Here is an 18,462-nt window from a genome sequence, read left to right on the forward strand (position 1 = left end):
TATATGAACAATTCATAAGTCCAGCTTATGTAATGAATATGTTCCCTACGGTTATACATTCTCTACTGAATTTAGGGCAATTAGATGGAGGGATAATTTAGATTGGGGTTAATCAAAGATTGTCTGAATCAAGGTAAATTTGTTATACTCAAGATTGAGAGGACATTTACTCACTAGAATTTGGTTCTATTATAGCCTCAGTCACAGTTTTTTAGAAGAAGGACTGTCTGTACTCACCTTTGAATGCCTAGCAAATTGCCCAGCACATGTAGATGACTTGATGAATGTTTGAATTAATTTCTTAAAGACAAGGATACCTTCTTGGGACTTCCCTGGTGGTCCAGTGGTTAAGACTCTGTGCTCCCAATGCAGGGTGCCCGGGTTTGATCCCTGGTCAGGGCACTAGATCCCGCATGCCGCAGCTAAGAACCTGCATGCTGCAGCTAAAGATCCCGCAGGCCGCAACTACGATTCCATATGCAGCAACTAAGACCTGGCGCAGACAAATAAATAAATATTGAAAAGAAAAAAAGACAAGGACCCTTTCTTAACACTTGTCTTTCTTCTACCACAGTGGTCTGTGCATAGGTGCTCAATAAATGCTGGCTTTTTTATACACTAAAGAAAAACGTAGGGGATTAGCTTTATGGAAAAGCCATGGAAGTTATTTCTACTGGATCTCCTGAACACTTCTCTTCTAGGCCAGAGGTCATCCTTTAGACATCTTTGTGTCCTTCATAGAGTCCTGTGCCTGTAGAAACTCACCTGTTTGGCGAGATGGCTTCTTCTATATCCAGTCAACATATTATTCCAAGGTATCAATTGAAGCAACTGGGGTGTTTCCCTGGCACATCAAAATTCTCATGGGGAAGAATCTCTAGAAAATCTGTCAGGACTGCAGTTTTTAAATTATTGTAGAAGTGTTCAAATGTACACAAAATTAGAATAGTATAATGAGTTTCTATGTGCCCATCACCCAACCTTTAACATAAACATAGGTTTGCTTTGTTCCTCTTGTCACACGCCTTCCCCCACTGAATTATTTTAAAGCAAATCCTAGATATGTCACTTCATTGATAAATACTTTACTGTATCTTGAAAATAGAGACTTAAAAATATTATCATACTTGAAATCAACAGTAATTCCTTAATAGAAAATATCTAACCAATATTTACATTTCTTTGATTTTTCTCACAGGTATCTCTTTACAAATTGGTTTGTTTGAATAAGGATTCAGACAAGATTCACGTATTATATTTGATAAATGTCTTCAAGTTTTTAAAAAATTTGTTAGTTTGGTATTCATTTTTATCCCCTAACAATTTGTTGAAGAAACAGGGTCATTTGTCCTATAGAATTTCCCACATTCTGGGTTCTGCTCGTTATTTTTCTCACGATTTAATTTAACATGTTCCTTTAGCTCCTGTGTTGCTTATATACTAGCAGTTAGATTTAGACGCTTGCCTTCCTGCTTCTCCCCACTCCCACCCCCACCAAATAACTCTTAAATGTAGTCAAGAATACTTCACAGGTGGTGACATGTGCTTCCATCAGTAAGCAGTTAAATATCTAGTTGTCTTTTTGTGATGTTATAATCGATTAGCTTTAAGTGTTATCAGCCGAAGTTGTCCATTACAGAGCTTTTCACCAGCATTTCACTTGACTTTAGAAGCCATTGGTGATTGCCTAGATCCAGTATTTTTTAGAAGTTGAAAAATAATGATGTTTGGTTCTTTAATTCCTTCTGAATTTATTAACTGGAGTTCGTCTATAAAGAAGATATATGGGAACTCTTTAGGCCATCTTTGCAACTATTCAGTAAGTTTAAAAGTATTTTAAATAAAGCTTAAAGATATATAAGGTTGTTAATTTCTCTGATATATTTCTTTAATTCTGCACTGGAGATTGACCTAATTATGCCTCAATCTAGAAGCCATAAAAGAAAATAATTGTTACTTTATATAAAAACTAAGAACTTTTACAGGTCAAATACTAACAGAAATGACAAACTGGGAAGAAATATTTACAATTCATATTGTAGACAACAGGATAATCATACTAATATAAAAGAGATGCTAGAAATTAATTTGAGAGAAAGGCCAAAAACACAATTGAAAAATTGGCAAGACATGTAAGCAGACAATTCACAGGAAAGGAAATACAAATGACTTTTAAATACATGGAAAGATGCTTGACCTCACCTTCAATAAGAGAAATGCACACAGACCACCCAAAGATATACTTTTTCCTTGTTTGATTGGCCAAAGTCTAGAAACTTGATACTGCATTACATTATGGAAGTTATAGGGAAACAAATATTACTGTTGAGAGTGTAAGCTATCTTTATGGAGGATAATTTGGCAACATCTATTAAATTCAAATACACATATCCTATTTGAAAATCCTGCCTCTGGGAATTGCATACATGAAATGACATATGCTCAAGGTTAGTCACTGCAGCCATGAAAAGAACCATCCTATATGTGTCTAGTCCCTTAGAATGGCTAAATGATGCAGAGGAGTTACGTTGGGGGGGACAATAAAATGTTTATATTGACATTAAGAATTGGAGGATACACAAGTGGTTATATGTTAATCAGGGATATGAACTGGGCAGATGGCAGACCAGAGTAGAAGCAAGACTTTTCACTATATTTTCAGTTTGTTATTTTTGAAGTATGTACATGTATTTTCAGATAGATAAATTAAAAACATTGTGACAAAGTTGTTTCAAATCTAGGAGCAAAGGAAATACAACTTTTTAAGGGCTAGCTAATAAGAAAAATCTAGTTACTGAAAACCTTTACCCTGGAATTAGAGAAAAATAGTTAGATGTATATATTTGCAAGCCTGATCTTCATTGTGATCCATGTAGTGTAAAGAAAGAGACTGAGTTTGAATGTGACCTTGTCCCTTAACTATCTGTATAATTCCTGGCATGTCTCCAAACGTAATTTTCATCTTTCTCTTTTTATAAAGAATGGTAATACTTGCTTTGCCTGGGCTCTTACAAGAATTAAGAAGGTATGCGAAAAGCACCTGATGCTTAATATATTCCTTCTTTTGTGATGAGGAAGAACTATGGGGTTGGATTAATTGGAAAGTGTTCTAAGAATGTGGGATACTCTGGAGCCCTGAGCCACCATGTAAAAAGTCCAGTTACTCTGAGGCTGCCATGCTGTGAGGAAGCTCTGCCACATGGCGAGGCCACAACTGGGTGTTCCGGCTGATGGCTTTAGCTGGGGTCCCACCCAACAGCTAGCACCAAACGCTAGAACTGTGAGTAAAGACTCCTCCAGGTGATTCCAGTCCCCAGCCAACTAGTCATCCCCACTGAGCCCCAGACATTGTGGACCAGAGGCCAGTCATCTCTCCTGTGCCTTGTCTGAATTCCTGACCCACGGAATCCCAGGACATAATAAAATAGTTGTACACCACTAAATTCTGGGATGTTTTGTTATGCACCAAAAGCAACTGGACCAGATTTTGAGATGAGGGTGGTTAGAATTTGCATTTGTGCAGAGGAAAAGGGAGTGACTTAAACAGGCCAAGAGATGGCATGGTGGTTTAAGGCTAGAAATTCAAATTTGTGAATTATCGGTATAAATCTGAGAGTTAAGCTTGGAGAGTGCCTGAGCTCCTCAAAGGAGTGAGAAGAGGAGATGTCAGCATTCCGACACTAAGGAGAATGAGAGAAGAACCAGCAGAGACTGCCCGAAAGGGAGATGTGAGAGGCAGGAGATCCAGGAGTGTAAGTGTTGGCAGAAAATGGTTTTAAAAGGAATGTGGAACAGAAGGAAAAGGTCCCGAGACATAGTAGACTTGAGTCAGATTGCCTGGCTTCAAATCCTGTTACTGACCAGCTGTGCCTTAATTGCTTCATCTGTAAAATGGGGCAGTTAATAGTAATCATCCATCTTATAGGGTTATTGTGAGGATTAAGTGAGTTAGTACATATAAAGTGCTGAGAGAAATGCCCAGCATGTATGAAGTGCTATAGACATTTTGTCTGTGTTAGCAGTGAGTACTGAGATTTTATTTGAAGGCGTTGTTCATAGTTTAAATAGCTTAATGTGTTCAGAAGCCAGACTGTAGGACTTTAGGGAGTAATATAACAAATTACAGAAAATAAGAAATTTTTTGAGGGTATTTTTTCCTGACTGGTAGGATCATGTGAGCTTCCCCTTGGTGTGTATCAAGGCAGCAATGTGCTGGTTGTTGGTGAATGAAAGTGTTAGGTGTTGAAGAGAAGAGTATGGGCACCCAAACCCTGGGAAGTGGGCCAGGTTGTATGCGTGTGATCTCATATGATCCTCCTGTCAACTTGGAGGCTGTACTCATTATAAAGAGTTGGAAACTGAGAGGCCTCTGGTCAAGTCACTTGCCAGAGGGCACAGAGCAAAACCCAGGTGTGTGTGATGACCGTGCTCATGTTCCAGTGGACACCGTGCCCCCTCAGGTTTTAAGTGCCTATGTTACATTTTCATATGAAGATCCATTTAAGATGTGAGCAGTGTAATTCATCGGCATTCTGTTTTTCTTCTTGAATTCTAGCAAACAGAAAGCCAAGTAGTTTTAGTTTGAGGCATTTCTTAACATCCTGACTTTAAGATAGTTCATGAAATTTTAAATCAGGGGAATTTGTAAATAATTGCAAAAAAACTTAGCTAAATTACATTCAGTTCAAAGGTGGATTAATAACTAACAAACTTTTCCCCACTTAATCTTTTCTTGTTGTTGTTGCGGTACACGGGCCTCTCACTGCTGTGGCCTCTCCCGCTGCGGAGCACAGGCTCCGGATGCGCAGGCTCAGCGGCCATGGCTCACGGGCCCAGCCGCTCTGCGGCATGTGGGATCTTCCCGGACCGGGGCACGAACCCGTGTCCCCTGCATCAGCAGGCAGACTCTCAACCACTGCGCCACCAGGGAAGCCCTCCCCACTTAATCTTTTGAGGGAGATATTTGAAAACCAAAATTTTATACATTTTGTCTAAAGCACATTTAATTATATTTTGATCATTTATACTTTACAAATGTGAGTCTGTTTTAATGGTTTTACTATTTGGAAACTTCAGTTCTGTTTTAAATCTTTGTTTTTAGGGTTTGTACTTTTTCTTAAATGCAGTTATAAATTCTTAATCTTTCCTTTTATTTAAAGTAATTTTTTCTGTAACTACAATGGTATGTAAGTTTGAGATACAATTTATTTTATCTTCTCTTTGAATAATTAGGCAAAATAATACAACATAATTATGTTGTATCTCTACCACTTACCCAGTTGTGTTTCCTACAGCATGTTTGCAACTGTGTTGAAGTGCATACAGTTGAATGTTGTATATTCTTTTTTTTATTTGTTTGCTTTAAAGCATACACGACATAAAGTTTACCATTTTTAAGTATATAGTTCAGTGGCATTAAGTACATTCGCATTGCTGTGCGACCATCACCACAGTCTATTTCCAGAACATTTTCGTTATCCCAAACTGAAACCATATTCATCAACCAATAACTCCCTGGTCCCCTTTTCTCTCAGCCCTTGGTAACCTCTGTTTTACTTTCTGCATTTGAGTATTCTAGGGACCTCATATGAGTGGAATCATATCATTTTGTCCTTTGTGTCTGGCTTATTTCACTTAGCATAATGTCTTCAGGGTTCGTCTGTGTTAAGAGCATCGTTTTAAAGTTAGAAAAGAACCGTTTGGTCCTTGTTTGAGCCAGTAACTCATCTGTAGAATGCTGTATGTTCTTAAATTTATAAGTATTTTATTTTCTTATTTTAAGAAATCTTTAGAATTGAAGATATATTAGCTGTGTGCATATTTATTTATCAAACATCAGGCCTGTGAATGACCCTGAGCTAACGGTTAAAAGGGAAGCAAAGCTGGTTGGCATCGGCTTGGCCCTCAGGGAGCCTCTGGTCTGTGCTAGCCGGGACCAGCACTAAGTTCCTGCAGAGAGGAGCAAGTGGGGTCCTGAGTGGTCAGAAGGAAGGTGGGTTCTTATGGCAGAGAGACTTGAAACCACAGATGACTATGGAGGAGGTAGATTTTGAGCTGAACCTAGAAGGAAATTCATTTTGAATTTTTTTTTTTAAACAAATAGTCCATGATAGTTAAGAGAAGATTACTCTCTTAGGTGTTCTGGAATAAAAGGAATACACTAATATTCATAGTTTTCTGTACCATAGAGTTAAAATTAAATGAAGCTTTCAAAGCAGGTTTATTTTAAACTTTTTAAAGATCAGCATGGGAAGGCATTAGGGCTGGCTTCTTTCTCTGATGTTTCTAAAGTCCATTTTGACCAGTCAGCCCTTCTAATGAACAACTTTACCTGAACACATGTTGCTTGTCCAGGCTTTATAATCTGGTCGTTCATTTCCTCTTGCAATTCTTCCTTCTCATTAATCCCCTTGGTTACTCGTGCCCCAGGTCCTGACTCTTATACTTCCTGAATATCTCTAGACTCTCTTACCTTCTCTTGCTCTGACTCTTAGTCATCTCTCACTTCTTTACTGCCTGTCTTGCCTCCTAGCTTGTCCTGCTCCCATCCATCAGTGCCAGAGTGATTTTACAGACATCGAGTAGATAGATCTCTTCCTTCCAGAAACACTTGACTTATTTCCTCCTGTCTTTCCTCACCACGGCTGTAATGTTTCGTTGTGTTCCAGCCTGTTGCCTGCATTTTTAAATTCTCTTCCATCACCACCTCCTCACGAGGGCAAGTGAGCATTTTAATTTAGTGCATAGCTTAGTGCATAGCCTGTTTTGAAAATCCACTCTGTCTCCTTCTCACACTGGAGCTGGAGACTGAGGCAGAAGTCCTACATGAGGCTTGTTCTGCAATATTTAGCCCTTATGCCTGCTCTCTTCCTCTAACTGTTCCTCTTTTTTTTGTTTTTTTTTTTGTTTTGGCTGCTAACCATGGGAATCCTCCCCCCTGCCACCTCCACCAGTCAACACCTTTTGCCTCTCTAGAGTTCTATGAACAGACATCCAGGTTTAGGTGAGGAAATTGGCAGTTGCTGAGTTCTGGGTTGACATGTTTTGAGATCTAGTTGGTCCAGATGCTGTTTCAGTGAAGTTCATGGCTACTGATGTGAGGCATGATCATACATGTATTAGTTTTCATTCCAAATAGGAATCAGAGCCCAGTTCAACAGAGGCCATTGACAAATGTCCCAAACAAGGAATTTGTCACTAAAATAGCTTAAAAGACAATTACACCGATGGTATAGTTTATGCACTCGCAGTAAGATGTTCATGAGCAGTGATGAAGGTACTGGGTGCTGGAGTTCAACTGAGAGGCTGCAAACTCGGCGAGGACTCTACAGAACTCCAGACCGCTTTAAGGTAGAGCTGCTGTAGATCACACCTCTCTAGCTGACCACCCCTTCAAGATATAAGTGCTTCTGTTAATGCACAGGCAACTGTGGAGGAGTGCCACTCTGGTTGCCCATCAAAAACAATTTGCCTTTCAGCCATAAGGGTAAGGTGCAGTTAGCTGACAGCCTCCAGCGCCTTCAGGATTTGCCTCAGTGGAGGCCAAGCTTAGCCCATGCTGTTTTTTTCTCTCATTTTAATATCTAACTCTTTCTATACCCCTCCAGCACAATAAACTGAGCCTTTTCAAGGGTGGCCCTTTACAAGTGAAGTAGTTTATAAGAGGACGACAAGTCTTTTAGCTACATATTTAGCATGTTAGAAATGTTCACTGATATAATATTGATGCTAAGGGTCCGTTGGGTGTTTCTCAAACCATTTTAGTGTTAACAAAGACTCATCCTGGTATAATGGGAAGAACAACTACTCTGGGTTAGTCACAGCATCTGCACTAACGAGTTTATGACCCTGCACAAGTCACTTTCAAGACTATTGTGGATCTGGTCTGCGGGGAAAGGCAGTTAGACTAGAGTTGGATTGTCTCGCCAAGGTCTCTGTAGTATGGGCACGCTTGTTGGCATTCTCTCTTTGCTCACTCTGTTGACTTCCAGCAGCTGACAGGTGAGGTCCTAGCAAGGACCTTAGGCTTCTTTTGTTGCTAGAGGTGCTGTTTTCCTTTGAAACATTCAAGCCACACAGATGGTTTCTACGGTAACAGGTCTCTCTTATTTTTCTTGTGACGCAGATTTTTTAAAAGGTTCTTCATCGATATGCTCTTTAGGGTTGGTGATCTTCTAACCTATAGCCCCTTTGCTTGGACAAAACATTTATTTAAAGACTTTCCCCTCAGGAGTATTGTAGACACTTCTCCAAGAAGAGTAAGTAGTTGCTAGTCATACTAGCACTTGAGGTTTCAGTCTATTAATAAAGCTTTTTATCAATTAGAAGAGGAATTGTTGGATTCGTTGGTTAAACAGTAATGCCAATAAAACTGATATTCTGTTAGAATCATGACATTTTATTTTACTTTTAATTTTTATTATGTAAAATTTCCAAACACAAAAGTAGACAAAATTATATGAGGGACAGCTGTATACTTACTACCTAGATTCAAAATTAACATTTTGTCATATTGGTATGATCTGTTCTTGTACTGAGAGCAAATCAGAGATGTGTATTTAGAGGTGAAATGTCACCCTTGAAGGTGTTTTTCTTCTTAACCGTTTATACTATCCTATACTAACTAGTAATTCCTTCTTATCATTTAGTACCTGATCTACATTCAGATTTCCCCAGTTGTCCCAAATGTCTTTCACTCATGATTTGTTCAAACTAGGACCCACTCAGTATCCATACGTTTGCATTTGATTGTTAGGTTTAAATCTAGAAAAGTTCCTACTACCCTCCTCCCCCCGATTTATCAGAGATTGTCAGCTATCCTGTAAGATACTCCACCTTTGAGATGTGTGTGATTCTTTTCTTCTTGTTTTCATTTAATTTGTTTCTCTATCCCTCATATTCCTGGAAACTGGAAGTTAGGTCTAAAGACTTGATTAAATTCAGGGAAAGCCTTTTTATTAGGAATGCTGTTTTCTTCATGCAATATCACAATCAGGAGAGACACAATATTTGGATCTTGAAGATTGTAAGATTCTAGTTGGTTTGAAAAGCTATCTTTTACTGATTTCCTAGAATAAACTTCCATAGAGAAGTTCCTTTTTTTAAAAAAAAGCCTTTTTATTAGTTTGAAGATTTAATGTGATTCTCCTTTTCCCCTGAAACTGTTCCAGTTTGATTTCGGAAAGTAAAGGTCAAAGTAGCATTAAATTACTGAATTTTCCTGCATATAAACCAAATAAATAGTTGGCTAAACAGTATTTTGTGACTGAGGTGCACCAGCTCTGGGCTCTAGCAGATGGTTGTGATCAGGCCACTCTTCCTAGCTGCTCTCCTAGGCTGGCGGTTAGCTTGACCCTCTCTTCTCCTTCAGCCTCCGTATACATAACTATTGATATTTTATTTTTCTTTTAAAGAATCGGATTTGCTCTCTTCATTTCCTTTGCTGTTCTAGGCCTTGTCACCTCATGGCTGCAGCAACTCCTGATTTGGCTTTCCAGCCACTGGGCTCACCAGGTTCAGACTTCCGGTGGCTGGTGATCAGGCTCTCACCTGGAAGTCAGAGGACAGGCGTCAAAATCCAGCCCTCAAACCAGCAGTTGGCTCTTCTTCAGCAGGCACAGCATCAGTTTCCTCATCTGTCAAATGAGGATAATAACTTCTGACCAATGCAGAGTGTGGCAGGACTTGAAAGAGGTTATGAACTAAATGTAAATTTTAACTTGAAAAATGCTCTAAAACAGAAGGGAATTTGGTTTCTGCCCAGTGCATGACCCATTCAGGCAGTGTACCTCTCCTTTTATTGTTTCTCACCTCTGTATTTCATCTCATATAGTACCTCCCTTCTTCACGTCCTCTAGAAAACCCTCTCTTCCTTTCCTCGTATCCATCCTTAAGGCCTGGCTCAAATCTTTATCCAATTTAGCCGTATTTCTTCTCCTGGCCCATAATTTTCCCTTTTTGTAAACTGTTGCTTTTGTAGTTTAGCTATAGTCATTATCCAAATATTTTTACACATAGACTTCTTATTTCCTCAGATCTTAAGGTTCTTGAGGTCACAGTCTGATATATTTGCATCCAGCTTGGAAATTAGTACAGGATTTCTATGAAAACATGATCATGTTACCTTTGAAACTGGTTTCTAGTGCATTGGCTGTGGGGGCCAAATGGTGTCTTTAAATGGCTGATATTTTTCCTGGGAGATGGGTACAACTTTCTTGTGTGAGGTCCTCCTTCCTCTATGTTTTGCTGGGCCATGTGGCCCTCTCTGCCACCCGCTCTGAAGGTGGCTCCAGCTTCTTCCCTTTGTCTCTCCTGGTCACTCACCCCACCACCTCCAACCTCAGTCTCTCTTCCAGGCCTCCTGGGCAGAGCTCACAGTGTTCCGTGCAAGTTGTCACCCTGTGACTTGGGGACTGTAGTGAGGGTTTATGGTGAAGAATTATATTGCCCACTGTTTGGCCTTGCTGAACAGCAAGTTAGAGCCAGTAGTGGGTCCATTTTCAACCTTCATCCTCTTTCACCCCTTAAAATCCTACGCTTCCAGCTTGACTGGTTATCGGAATCATTTGGGTTTTTAAAAGACGTAATCCTGGGATCACCCCGACACCCAGTGAATCAGACTTTATCAGGGTGGCTTGGGAAGCTGTGTTTTCCAAGGCTCCCTATGATTGGCTGTATTTGGGAGCCACTGTTCTAAAAGATGATCCCTTGTCCCTTCATCATTTGTCATGAATGATAGAGACTTGCACACCCTGCTGGTACTTATTTGTCGGATAGCATTACAAATGGTTCCATGACATCCGTCAGTGTGAAATCTCACGGCATAAGTGAAAGTAGGATGATAAGGGATGAGCCTATTAAAGGCTTTGAAGCAAATGAATAGTTTATCAGATTGGTGTGCTCTTTCTCTAGAACTGCTGCACACCAGACCGTGTTACCATCTGTTTTGTAAATTCCATTTTCAGTTAAACAGCTGGATTGTGAAAGGTATACAGAATTATCCAATTAAAAAACTAAATTTGGGCTTCCCTGGTGGCGCAGTGGTTGAGAGTCCGCCTGCCGATGTAGGGGACACGGGTTCGTGCCCCGGTCCGGGAAGATCCCACATGCCGCGGAGCGGCTGGGCCCGTGAGCCATGGCCGCTGAGCCTGCGCGTCCGGAGCTTGTGCTCCGCAGCGGGAGAGGCCACAACAGTGAGAGGGCCGCGTACCGCAAAAAAAAAAAACAAAAAAAAACCCCACAAAACTAAATTTGACAGGTGTGTATTTTTTTTAATGATTCCTTGAATACACTGTGTTTCTTTCTTTAAACAGCCTTTTTAAGGATCTTATTTTCCACAAATAAGAAACTTTTACCACAGATTTTCAGAGTAGTTAAGCTGTGACCAGAATGAGAGTTCTTTGGCTGAGGTAACTTTGAGAGTTAATAGTGTATATGATTGGGAGCCTTCAGTTTTATCCATGAATAAATCTGAATAGTTTAAAACAGGTGCTTTTGTCTTCCTCAGTACAGAAAGCCACTAGCCGTTGTTGTGCACGTCTCAGAAGCTGACCAGTGGAGCGGGAGGGTAATCCTGTTGTAATTTGGCATTGATCTCCAACACTCGCAGACTTGTGCAAACCAGGAACCTGGGAGTCATGTTGAATTCCTTTTTCAAAACCTTACTTGTGAGGACCCTGCCACCCAGGGCACAGTCGGCACAGAGCTTGAAAGAGAACTCGGGTCTCTGGACTCTTTTAACTCATTCCTTCTACTTTACCATACTATACTTCTTGAACTACTGTGCCTGTGGTTCCCTAAGAGCCAGTTAAGTAATTGTGGGTAGAGGGATTTTATGTGCTTCCATTTTCTCATTTCAGTGTTTTAATGTCTTATAGATAAACTGTAACAAACATTACTGTTGTGATCAAGGAAAAGGTCTTAATTAACTTCACATATGAAACTTGTCTCTCAGGGAGAGATGTTGTGTTCATAAAAACGGCTGCTGAGAGGATGGGAAGAGCATACTGCTACTGTATTTGCTGAAACATGCATATCAATACTCTGTTGAGGGCAGCTAGCACATTTATTTCCATAGCCTTGGTTATGTATTTTTTCCCCAGCTTTATTAAGATATAATTGATATGTAACATTGTATAAATTTAAGATGTGCAATGTATTGATTTGATACACTTATATGTTGCAATATGATTACCACCCTTTTAAGATCTACTCTCTTAGCAACTTTCAAATATTTAATACAGTATTGTTAATTATAATTAAAAAGCTATGTGTTAAATCCCTAGAGTTTATTCATCTTCTAACTTGAAGTTTGTACTCTTTGACTAACCTCTTCCCTTTTCCTCCACCCTCCCAGCTTCTTGTAACCATTATACTCTGTTTCTACAGGTTCGGCTTTTTTAGATTCCACATGTGAGATCGTACACTGTTTGTCTTTCTCCGTCTGACTTATTTCACTTAGCATGATGCCCTCAAGGTCCATTCATGTTGTCTTAGCTATATTTTAGTTGCTTAGATGCAACATGGGAATTTATCTCTGCCAAGGATGGCAGGAAGGAAAATTTCCCAAATAAACAAACTTTGACTTTCTTTGCAATGCACTGGATCTTTCCTGCTGACAAACTTGCAGTTTATGAAGTACGTTCATGGAGCATATCAGAGCTGTGCAGCAGCTCTGCCTACTTCAGCAGATGGTGCGAATGGTTGTCTAAAGTCATCTTAGTTTCTGTCATTATGTCAGTCTGTGGAATATTCGGGTTCATGCTTATTTTGGCCAGTTTACAAATATTAGCTCTGTCTTGTTAAGTGCAAAAAGCTGTGCCTGTTGGAATACTAACAAGAGGTGTATTACCATGATGGAAATGAAAGCAGAGATAGTGATTTTCTTTTCTCTTTTAATTTGTTTTAATGTTGCTCGTACTCATAGGACAAACTTTTCAAACAGGAGGTAGAAAGCAAAAAGTTTCAGTGCCACACTCAGGGCAGAAGCCTTTGTTTTAATTGCAGAGTGTGATTTAGGGAGGTTTCTGAAGGCGTTTGCAGCATTGCGTGAAGCAGGCTGTGTCTTTCCTGTGGAATCCTTCTCTAGCCCCAGTCTTGTGCAAGGGTAACCTCAGTTGCTTGCTTTTCTTTCAGGAAAAAAACAAAACACCAGCATGTGTATGAACTCCTCAGTTTAAAAAATCTTTTTTTTATTAATGAAATATCTCAAATATACAAGAAAAGGTATAAAGAACTAATTTAGCCAACATTCATCCGATTTTAGCAAACCTCAATATTTTGCTATAATTGCTTTAAAAAATACAGATAAAGCTCTTAGTTATCTCTTTCTGATCCTGCTAGCCTCCCTGTGCAGTTAACCACTATCCTGAATTTGATCTCTTACTCTCATGCCTATGTTTTTACTTTCATTTTATGAGTGTGTCCACAAACAACAGGTAGTATTGTTTCTACTTCATTTAAATGGACATACTCTTGTCAATGAAAAAAATTAATCAATAGTCAATCTAAGTAAAAAATGGAAAATTTTATTTGAGCCAACCTGAGGATTATAACCTGAGAGACAGTCTCTCAGAGAACTTTGAGAACTGTTCTGAAGTGGTAAGCGGGGAGGTCAGTACATATGTGATTTTGACAAGGGATAATCAAGCACACATCTTGGTCGAAGGTTACTGCTACTCACAGGGAAGAGATACGTTAGTTAATGGTTTTAGTGCTTTTCTAAGTAAGATGTATAATTGTTCTTCTGATGCACATTTAAATTCCTAATATTTGTTATTACCAATAATGTTGCAATGAGAATTCTTATGTTCCCTTGGCCACATGAGTTTCTTTGGAGTCTTCTAGTTTAAGGAAGTAAATCACAGGGTAAAGACTGAGATATTAATTAGATAAAATGGAAGATCTCTGTTTAGCTCTGGCTCTGTGCATGGTGTGTAGGGTATTGTGTGGAAACTCCAAAGCCTTCAGCTACAACACTTACCTCCAAGGTTGGGAGAAATCAACACAGATAAGTGGTACCAGGAAGTACAATGAAGTAAGTACTCTATGCTGGTTGAGGCAGCTCTAATGTTAGAGGGTTTGGGCCAGTGATTCAGATCTTTCTCCACTAAATCAGGTGGGCTTATCTTTGTTAGCCCCTTGAGTTGGTTTAATTCCAGCCAAGAGCGAAGAGGCCTGATGCCTTGTTAGGTCTCACTCTCTGCGTCTTGTTCTCTCTTAATTCGAAAACCAGTAAGCAGACCCCATTCTCTCTTTCCTGTCCCTTAGGATGGACACATGTTCAGCATTCCAGGTCTTCTTCCATTGTCTAAATGCTGTCCTCCAGGAAGATGGATCATCTGTGCGATTCTGACTTCCTCAGAGATCTCTAATTTTTGGTGCTGATCACAAAACATCCAGGATAGTGCTAATTACTGTTAACACTCATGCAAAAGAAAGTTCCTTAGATATAATTTTCCTTTTGTGTGGAATTTCCCCTAGGAGTTTCCTTTTACCCCAGCAGAAACAGGTCTGTGTTCCTTCATATATATGATGTATCAGTAGGAGCATTTTCAAGATGTAAAGATTCTATGTAGCAGCACAGAACATGGAATACCTCAAAACAGCGGCTCTCAAAGTGTGGTTCCCAGACCGGGAGCATTAGCATCTTCTGGAAACTTGTTAAAAATGCAAATTCTCAGGCTCACCCAAACCTCCTAAATCGGATGCTCTGGGGGTGGGGTCCAGGGATTTGTGTTTTAACAAGCTCACTGGGGGAGTCAGAACTTCTGCTTCAGAGGGTGCTTAAATACTTTGGGTCATTCGTGGGCCTGCCTTAATGCACTTTCAGGAAGGGACAAAATGCTTGAGGGGTGGCTGCCCAGCAGTGTTGTTTGTTGTCATTGCTTAGTCATTAATGACATGAGAAAGGTATACTTTTATACTTTCTGTGTGTGGTGTTGTTATAGATAGGCCTTCAACTTTTGGAGGTGGCTTTGGTTTCTTTTGTTGGTTATGACCAACAGTGGGAAATAGAATACCATAAATCCTTGTTTCCAGGGTTACCTCCTTGCTGCTGATAACAGACAGGAAATTAAAACAATCCATGAGTGTTTTGTTCTTATTAGCCACAGATGGTAGCTTTCAGATAATGTTGGAGCAAAACATAAATAAATATAGCAGGGAGACTTCATTACTGAAGAAAAATGATTAGGCTGGGTCAAGTTTATAGTCTGGATCCATTTTAATGAAATAGGATAGAGGCAAAGCATCAACGCTCCATTATCGCACAAAGCATCACAATGTATGGGGTCGCTAGTTGTTTTCTTTTTAGTTTAGTTTTGAGTATGTAAAACATTTACATGATTTCAAAGTCAAAATTATGTAACAAATTTTATTCAAAGATGTCTCATTTTATCATATCCCTTTTTGCCTGTTCTTTTAGTCCTTTATGGGTAATCATTTTTATTTGCTTTTTGATTTATTCTTCTAGTGTTTCCTTTTGAAGATAAGCATATATATGTGTATATATGTTCGTATCTCCTTTCGACTTTTACACAAAAGATTTCATAATATACCACAGCTTTTAAACTTTTCTTGTTTTTTTTTTATTTTTTGGCCACACTGCGTGGCACACAGGATCTTACTTCTCCAACCAGGGATAGAACCAGTGGCCCTGGCAGTGAAAGTGTGGAGTCTTAACCACTGGACTGCCAGGGAAGTCCCTTATGCCACAGTTTTTTTTTTAAGTTAGCTCTATTAAGGTGTAAGTTATATTCAATAAAATTTACCAACTTTATGTGCACAATTTTAATTTTGACAAACTCATAGCCACCAGTACAACGAAGGTTTAGATGGTTTCCATCAACCAAAAAAAAATGTCTTCATATCTTTTTGCAGCCAATCCTCTGTGGTCTCTGGTAAACTTTCTGTCTGCTTTCTATCACTATATTTGCTTTTCCTAGAATCTCACATAGTTTTTTGTGTGTGCAGGTCTTTGACTTCTTTTACTTAGTATAATTCTTCGGAGGTTCAACCATCTTAGTACATGAATCATTATTTTATCCCATCTTATTGCTGAGTAGTGCTCCATTGCTTATATATTCCAGGTGATGGGCATTGTTCTGTTGTGTGTTTTTTTTAATTAATTTATTTTTAAAAATTTATTTATTTATTGGCTGCATTGGGTCTTTGTTGCTGTGCACAGGCTTTCTCTAGTTGCGGCGAGCGGGGGCTACTCTTTGTTGCGCTGTGTGGGCTTCTCATTGTGGTGGCTTCTCTTGTGGAGCATGGGCTCTAGGTGCACGGGCTTCAGTAGTTGTGGCTCATGGGCTCTAGAGCGCAGGCTCAGTAGTTGTGGCGCACGGGCTTAGTTGTTCCGCGGCACGTGGGATCCTCCTGGACCAGGGCTTGAACCCGTGTCCCGCACATTGACAGGCGAATTCTTTTTTGTGTGTGTGGTACGCGGGCCTCTCACTGTTGTGGCCTCTCCCGTTGCGGAGCACAGGCTCCGGACGCGCAGGCTCAGCAGCCATGGCTCACGGGCCCAGCCGCTCCACGGCATGTGGGATCTTCCCGGACCAGGGCACGAACCCGTGTCCCCTATATCGGCAGGCGGACTCTCAACCACTGCGCCACCAGGGAAGCCCATGGCAGGCGGATTCTTAACCACTGCGCCACCAGGGAAGTCCCTCTGTTGTGTTTTTTAGAAGTTTTTATTCTGAAATAATTTTAGACTTACAGAATAATGATAAAAATAGTAAGAGAGATTCTCTATATACCCTTTTCCAAGCTTCCTCTAATGCTAACATCTCCCATGGCCATGGTGCAATCATCAACACTATGAACGAAACTACAGGCTTTATTTGGATTTTAGTTTTTCTGTTGCTTTTACTTGTCATGTGTCTTTAGTCTCCTCTAGCGTGGACAGTTCCTTAGTCTTTCCATGTCTATTTTTAAATCATTTATTTATTTTTTTGGCCACACCGCGTGGCCTGTGGGATCTGAGCTCCCCGACCAGGGATTGAACCCAGGCCCACAGCAGTGAGAATGTGGAGTCCTAGTCACTGGACCACCAGGAAATTCCCTCCATGTCTTTTTAAAAAGAGTTCTTCTTTAGATATTTTGTAGAATGTCCCTCAGTTTGTGTGGTGATTAGACCGCAGTTACAGATTTTGGGGAAGAATTCCACAGAGGTGATGTGCCCTTCTCATGGTCTTATGTCAGGAGCTACATGATATCAGTATGTCTTATTACTGGTAAAGTTAACCTTAATTATTTGATTAAAGTAGTGTCTGCCAGGTTTCTCCATAGTAAATTTATTACTTTTCCTTTTCTGCAGTCTGTTCCTTAGAAGCAAATTATTGCTTTTTAAATTCTGGTGTACATCAATGTGTATGGGAACATAGCTTAGCAACTCTCTTAATCTTAATTATAGTAATAGTAATAATATTATCTATCGCATACCCCACCTGCATATTTCTAAACACAAGTGGATTATCTCATTTAATCCTCAGGATACCTCTCTGAAGTAGATACTTTTTTCATGCCCATTTTATAGCTGAGCAGATTGAGGCACAGAGTGCCTTGCCCAAGGTTCTGCAGTTAGCAATGGAGCCAGATGCTAACATAAGCCTAACTTGAGGGCCAGCATTTAACACGTGCCATATGGTTGTTGTCAGAGCTTAGAATGGGGATGCTCTCATTTTTTGCCAGAGAAAACAAACGAACACTTCCTATATTTGACAATTCTCTTTTGTTCTTTAAGAAAAATTTTTTTGTTTTTACTTTCAGGAAGATTCCTTGTGTGACTAAAGATTTTATTTAGTCAGCTATGCATGGCAGTAACATTACATTAAAATCATGGAGAACTCCAAGATACTTTGGGGAGCACTGAGGATCTATTTTTGGACTTCTTTCAAAAATAGGACTGAAGGTTAGGACAGAGTATTCAGAAGAGAAAACTGCTTTTGGAGGAGTATTTACTTAAAGAATGGCCCTGAGCCTTTTCCTCCCTGGATTTTTTTAGCCTCTCTTAACCAGGGTGTCATGTTTATCTCTGTGTCCAAACCCCACATGTTCACTTTTGTTTACCACACTAATAACTGCTGTATCACACAAATATGTCTCTGAATAGCCTAAATCGGGGGATGACAACTGTGGTTAACTGATAACTCAATATCAGTGAGCCTCTCTTCTGGTAGCAACGGAGCCACTGAAGGTCAGGCTGTGTGGGTGGACATTTGCACATCTTCCCTGTGACTCACTCAGCAGCCTGCCTTTCCAAGGGGAAATAGCAGTATGTGGCTACAAAGCTCTGTTCATCTCTTCCCTTCTGTCTCATGCTGTGTAGATTGGGTATCCCCAAATCCTTGAAATCACATACCTAGATGACTTGAATGTATCTAGTCTGCCAAGCTGTTCAGATATGAGTGCAGTTTTTAAAAATAAAGTTTTTGTTTCTAAATGTCTGTTGTAAGCCTG

At 39.9% G+C, this 18,462-nt stretch overlaps 1 protein-coding gene across 1 annotated transcript in view; it reads left to right on the forward strand.

The window, feature by feature from the left end:
• The window catches only part of GCH1 (GTP cyclohydrolase 1), a 53,098-nt gene that overhangs the window by 6,917 nt on the left and 27,719 nt on the right, over positions 1-18,462 (forward strand). The gene's annotated exons all lie outside the window — the stretch shown is intronic.

The sequence above is a fragment of the Grampus griseus genome (assembly GCF_964374135.1).
Source record: "Grampus griseus genome assembly, chromosome: 2".
NCBI lineage: Eukaryota > Metazoa > Chordata > Mammalia > Artiodactyla > Delphinidae > Grampus > Grampus griseus.